This window comes from Leptosomus discolor, chromosome 13 (assembly GCF_034619465.1).
Source record: "Leptosomus discolor isolate bLepDis1 chromosome 13, bLepDis1.hap2, whole genome shotgun sequence".
In the NCBI taxonomy this organism is placed as follows: domain Eukaryota; kingdom Metazoa; phylum Chordata; class Aves; order Leptosomiformes; family Leptosomidae; genus Leptosomus; species Leptosomus discolor.
The window spans coordinates 20,639,185-20,646,299 of NC_141403.1; positions in this window are offsets into that span (position 1 = coordinate 20,639,185).

The following is a 7,115-nucleotide window of genomic DNA, read 5'->3' on the forward strand; positions in this document are numbered from 1 at the left end:
AGACACAACAACGCTTTGAAATATGATAACCTTGGCTAAATGTTTTATAGCTCCCTAAATATATTTTCAGAAATACCTGGATTATTTTTTCTGACATGTGAAACAAAATACAAAGAAACCCAGACCACAAATCAGTATGGAAATTGCTATTTTGGCAAAAACCTCGGGGAATTCAAAGGGCTAATGGCTTGGGCACTGCCATAGAGAGTTGCTACTGGTGCAAGATAGGCCAAATGGTGACTGGTGAAGTGAATAAGGCAACCTGGAAGAGCTTCTCAGCAATGAAAAGAGATTCTTAAAGATGACACTTTCACATGTTAATGAGAAAAATGATAAAAACCCTCAGTACGCAGTGCAATCTATGAAAGTGGGACTGACTTTTCGTGCAAAAGCTTTTGTATTTCAGAAATGTTGATCTCCCATTTCTCTATGAATTTCATTTAGACAAAAAAAAGACTACCTAAATGAGGAATTTCCATTACTTTGGCCATCAGATTGAGTATGTTTGGGTACCAGCTAGCAGCTCACGAAAGTAAGTAGGAACTTCTGTGGTAGTGATGCTAAACTAAACCTAGTGAGTAAGAAGTTGCCCCTTCATATTCAAGTCAACTTGTACCTTAGAAAATGTCTTTAGCAACAAAACCAATGAATAGCTTCACTGGTATGTTCAAGATTGCATTGTCTGCAAGTTTGAGCATAAATATTGTTTCTGTCAGTGGTAGCTTCAAGCTTCTTTGCAACCAGGGCCGTGCTCACCCAGGCTGTAACCACCAACACTGGAGGGTGAGTGGAGGAGGGCTCTGTTTTGGGGACTGCTTGAAAAGCTCCTCTTAACCTTAATCAGTTTTGGATGATGGCCTTGGTGCTTAACTGACACGTTCTTCGCTCTTTCTTCACTGTTTCTGGGCTGAAAAGGTAAGAAGATACTTCAACCTTCAACTTGGTAACTGTCTCTTTCCAACTGATTTCCATCTGGTCCTTGCCCACCCTCTGCGGTGCCTGGCTGCGAGCGGGCTCGAGCTCGCACACTGCCCGCGGGGCTACAGCGCTCCAAGTGGGTTGGGTCTGATGTTTGAAATACGGAAACACCGTGAGGCACAGCTTGCCTCCACTCCATCTGTAAAGCCTCACATCGGGTAGAATCCAGGGATTATTTTGCTACAAAAAATATTGCTACATGAAGACTTTATATAGGTCATTTTCTTGACATCAGCAGATGCTATTGCACAAAGTAGTTCCTTTATAAGTTCTTCCATGGAGTTAATTGCATGTGCTGTGTGTCATAAGGTATTTCGATAATAAAACTCCGCTAATAAACCAATAAACAAAAGTAAGCATAACTTTTGATGATATTAAAGTTAGAAATAAGCAATACATCCAAAAGAAGGCTTTATATTTTAGTTTCAAACACTTTAGGACAAACAGGCCAAGTTCTGATGTCCCACCACTGACTTTATTGGCATGACCATTTTTATTCTGTTTTAAATGAAGGGAAAATTCTGGTTTAAATGAGTGGAAAATAAGTATTTCCAATATAACAAGAATGTTATGTTAAAGACTTGGCTTTTAAAAGCAAGCAAATTTACTTTTATATTTAGGAATTAGACTTTTAATCCTATTTTTGGCATTATCTCAAAAAATCATCTAGAGTTTAAAAGATTAAAGAGAATTAAGGATGATGTGCAGTGACCACAGGAAAAGTCATATACTAATCAGCATTTTAAGTCAATGATCTACCTGTATAATCTTTGTCACACACAAGAAGGGAGGGGGAATTTTCCTTAAATCTGTAGCCAAAATCTATATGTGACCAAATAAATAGTTTGAGTTAGAGAGTAATATTTCTGATTAAAAAAAAAAAAAATTTTAGTGCTAAATTTTATCAACAGTTGTTCAATAATTTAAAAAATGTTTTATATTACAAATGGCTTGCTATCAATGTCTGTTCCATCAGCAACTATGTGCAAAAATTCTAACTTTTGCAATTTTCCAATGAGTCCCATCTTAGGCCACAATGCTGGAAAAAAAGTTGCTCTGGAGCAGAGTTAACATCTACAAGTAACAGTCAGTTGAAACACTGGGATTTGAGCAATTGTTATTATTGTGCTCTGGTATGACTACACTGTCCCAAGATCACAGTGGTTTCACAGGGATCAAAAGCCAATTTCCAACCAACAGAACATTTCTTTGGCAGATCTAACAGCAGGTTACCTCCGCGCCGTGCTCACGTCCCCTTTTCATTTTTAATTCCTGTCTCCTCGCGTTGTGTCAGTTGTCCTCATCTCCTGGTGGTTTAACTCAAGTACAGGCATCGGTGCTCATAGTGCTTAGAAAGAGAGAGCACCTCAAAGAAAGTCTGGTATGGGCTGACTGGGTATTTCACGAGAAACCCTGAAGTTTTGAACTCTTTCTTGGATGACGAGTCTGCTTCTGTTCTCAACAAGAGAGATTCATTTATCCCAGGCATTCACCTCACTCCCTCCCCTGCCATTTGTGGCAAGGTGGAAGCAAATGTCTAGCATACACATTCTTTCCCCAGCTGGATTCAGGTATAAAACTTTCTGACAAGAAATAGCAGTAAAGGGACCAAAGCTAGCTCTGACGATGAACTTAAGGCCCTTGAAATCTGCAACATGCCAAGATAGCTTTATAATTTTTTTTTTTGTTTTAATTTAAACTAAGAAAAAAAACATAGAAGGATGGGCTGCTGAGATCATCTGTCACACCATCTGTGGTTGCCTAGCAGAATTACTCCAGCCTTGAGCTGGAGGAGCTCCCATTTGCAGCTGAACTGCAGTTGGGGATTTTATTAATACATCTCTCATTTATATAGCACCTTTCACTCTCAAGGATCCCAAAGTACTTGTTAAAGGATAAAGTTGAGGACTGAAGACTGCTAGAGGAGGAGAACTGAGAAAATTCCCTCCCTTCTGACCAGTGGTTTCAAAACTTTTTACTAAAGAAAGCATTTATTGCTGAATTTGTTATTCTCTTTCATTCCTCCGAGCATGGCTCAATGGGAGGTTGTGACCTTCGGGGCCTTGTGCAGCCATGAGCTGATTTGTTCCTGCAGAGACAATTGCTTGTTTTATTTCTATTGTATGTATGACTGACACAATGTGTAAGCATCGGTTATAAAGCTTTATATATGTATGTACACATATATTGATATATATTTAGAGTACAGAAAATAACACGAGGAAGAAACAACCGTGATCAGCTGGCATTCAGGAAAATTAAAAAAAAAAAAACAACAGAGACATAAAACATGTGGAGTAATCAGTAGTTTTCAGTCAAATGGCATTTAAATGCTGCACTGATGCATAACCTGCCCTACTGTTCTGCGAGGTGGGAGGACAGGTGATATGTCAGCTGTGCTCTGCCATGTAACTACAGTAGAAGGGCTGAGTTAATGACAGACACAAGAGTTTGGATGAATGTTAACATGCTGCTATTTCCATGCTGAGATGAAGTAGCAGGGCCTGGATTTATCATTAAAAGAGACCCAAGAGGCTCTCACTGAGCCAGCTGCTAGGGCCCTAAAACATATGTCGCACCCTTCAGCTGTTCATCAGTACAAAAGGCTTCCATCTCAAAGCACTTGACCTTGTTAGCCTCAGCGGTGTCAGTGATATTTTCAACAGGGAGACAGCAGATCAAGTATGAAAAAGAGAATCTCTTAAGGGAAGTGTGTGCAGTCCCTGGCAAAACGACCGCAGAAATGTAGCCTGTGGATAATGGCTGCTATTTCTGATTTGTAAAGCGGGTAGTCTGCTGCTGTTCTTCAAAACAGCGGTAGACAACTGAAAAAGAAGTAGCGAGAAAATAAAAATAGGTCAGTGCCAAACAGACTAGCTCGCCAGACTCTGAAATTTCCAAGCCTTCTTCCGCACACCACCCACTGGTCTTTACGTTCTTCCTAACTTTAGGGGAAGTTCAGCTTGAGTAAGGACTGAGCAGGGAGTTCTGAAACCAGGGAGAATAACTGTGAGAATTACAGCAGCGGTTTCACCCTGACATTTGCAGGCAGTATTAAATGGTGGTGCTAGTGTGAGAGTGCTTTAGCAGATGTGATAGAGGCACAGCACTTGGGGAGGATACTGCATCCGCTCAGGTGCACGTGGGTTAATTCGAGCAGTCCCTTCACACTCTGTATTTCCCAAAAGCATAGTAAAGCAGTGCTAATCAGATTTTTCCTCAATGGAAGCAGTCACCCTTTTCCTCCAAGTCTGTCCGTTAAGGCCCTCCCCCACTATGATTTTGTGAAGGTAGTTTGTATGTATGTGTGTGTGTAAAGGTATATATTTCTGTTTTCTCCCCCTGTAAATAGAAACGCTATGATTGTTTTCTAGTCCCATTCCATACTCACGCATACATAACACTACCTTTAAAAATATCTAAAAGGAAACACTCCACATTTTACACATCTGCCCTGGAAGGAGGGAGGTAGACAAAGGACACAGAGCATGAGAAGAAAAAAAAGCCATGACAGATGTTAGTTACGTTGCTTAACGCCGTGCCAGAAGGTGCTCGGATGCTGTGATGCTGAGCACGGTCTGAAACCTGCACTGCATGTCGTATAACTGAGTTGGACCTTCAAAATCACGAGCTTTTATTAAAAATCAAGAGATTGTAAAAACAACTATTTGGGGGGGTGCTTTTCTTGTCTTCTTGTTGTGGTCTTTTGGGATTATGTTCTTTGCCACTGAAATGATGCAAAGTCGGGTGGTTTTCCCAGCGCCTGGAAAGAAAACTATACGTAAGTGGGTGCCCTGTAAGGACTACGGGGCACACACAGCTGCCCTGTTCAGCTCTGAGGTGGGGCCTGATTATTGAGGAAAATTTGTTTGGGCTGTCACCAGCACGTATCAAACCCAGCCAGGAGAGTGCCAGCTGATACACGGTGCATCCCATCCCAGTGAGAGCTGCTGGGAGCATGCTGCAGCCGGGAATTTTGAGCGGGGGCTCTCCCTCCCTGGTTCCTGGAGTTGGAACTCAACTCAGTGTAGAGCCACTGGGAGGAGGGAGACTTGACCAGGACGTCTCCAAGTCACAAGAAAGTGAGCTGTAGTGGTTGCTGTGCCGAGCTGCATCTCTAAATGTTGGGGCAGGGGGTGACAAGTGAGGACTTGTCCCCAGGAAAGGACCTGCAGAGTTTCCAGGCTGGATTTTTAGAGCTTGGAGGCTCTAGGATGGGACTCTCAAATGGAGCATCCATCCCCTGCTCTGGCAAGTATGTTGCAAGCCCACCCTGGGCTGGGTGGGGGCCAGGGCGAGGTGGAGGAGCGCACCCCCAACCCGTGGCAGGCAAGGAATAGCTGCACCAGCGCACCAAACTGCTGGAGCGGAGGGAGGGCGTGGGCCCGGGTTCTAGCTTTTCTTGGCTCTTGCGTTGCACATTTCTTGTGCACGTCCCCCTGCTTGTGGACAAAAAAAGGGAAGCTACAGGTTACTCGGGCCTGCTCAGTTACACTTGCTTCTAATGTGAGAAAGCGGCTCATCTGACCGGGAACAAAAGAATAGGAGATGCAGGCGGCTGTTTCTGGCTGGGCGCAGCAGATTAGCTATGTAATCCCTGAGCTGCTGAAAACTTCTTTCAATTACTTGAGCAGAACTGTAGTTCAGCATCTTTGAGGATGGGGCTGGAGTTATCCGTGAAGTAATGTTGCGGTTTTCATTATTTCCTAATGCAAAATGGTGTTATAATGATACTTGAAAGGAATGTGAACATTACTTTGATAGCTAATGCAGAAAGCAGATACAACAATTTTTGGTGGGATAATTTAATGTATCTTCTTTTTTGTTTGTTTGTTTTTTTGCATATAGAAGCGATTTAATGATGTGTGAAGTCTGACAAGTAAATCTTCTTAATGGTTCTCACCACAATGAACATTGAAAATAGCTCTTTTTCATACAATATGATATGTATTAGAGAACAGCTGGTAACTGCTAATATGGAAGAGATCAATTCTGCAAGCTGCAGAGCACCTGTATTTCTCACTGACTTTGATCAAAGTTGGAAGTACTCAGTGCTTCAGAAGATGTTTCCAGTACCCTCCAGGATTGAGCTTACAAAGGAATTTGTTTCTTGAACTGTAATTTAGTTATTGTTATGTTAACACCTCAATCTTTTGATGCAAAGTAGCTGCAGAAGCGGGAAAAATATCTTGAGTGAAGATCGTTCTGTCAGTGATTAAAATACTTTATGGTATCGCTGTGAGTACTGTACAAAAAAGAATATATTGCATCAAGAAATTAAAATAGTACATCAGATGCTCATGTTGCAGCGGTAGGGTTCTTAAACCTAACATAAAGAACTTTCTTTAGACAATTTGTATAGTATGAGGAAATTCAGGCCACTAAAGCCACTTACAGTTATTGCTTCTAGTAGTAAAGTATACCCTATTTTGCTGATAGATTGTGAAATGAAAATATTTATGATCACGGCTATATTATAAGTAGTCGGAGAAATCTTGATATATGGTATGTGTACGAAAGAAAGTCTCAAACCTCAGCTCCAGTACAGTTTTATATACTGGAAAGCAAAGATTTAAGCTAGAGAGAAGGAAAGAGACAGGAGAAACAGGGATAAAATGTAAAAGATAAGAACATGAGGCTGAACACAGAAAAGAATATCTGCCTTGAAACATGGCTTGTTATTTTTGAAGTAGGAGATACTATTCATATAGCAGGACTGCTTAGGAAAAGGAAAACTGGTGTCAGAAATTATAAGGTACTGACAAGCTTCTTCCACTCCTGACACTGCCCAAGGTCCTGGGTCATCACACTTCAGGCCGTGCCTTTGGGGCTGTCCCAGCTCGGTCGCCTGGGGGATGCAACGAAAACTGCAAAATGTGTTTAGCGGCTTTCTTAGGGTTTTTTTTTATGATTTCGGGTTGGAATAAAATTATTCTTGCTACCTAAACATGTCAACAGAGCTTGCAAGCTTCTCTCATCTTGCCTTTTGCAAGCTGTTGAAATGAGAGTAAACAGAGGAACAGAAAACTAAAGGACCAGGGTAGTGATGGGATGGGGAGTTGTTCTCGCTTTGGAGGGCTGTGGAAGGTGGGAAGGTAGCTCTGCCCACGTGGGCCCCCGCACCTGCCCACCCATGG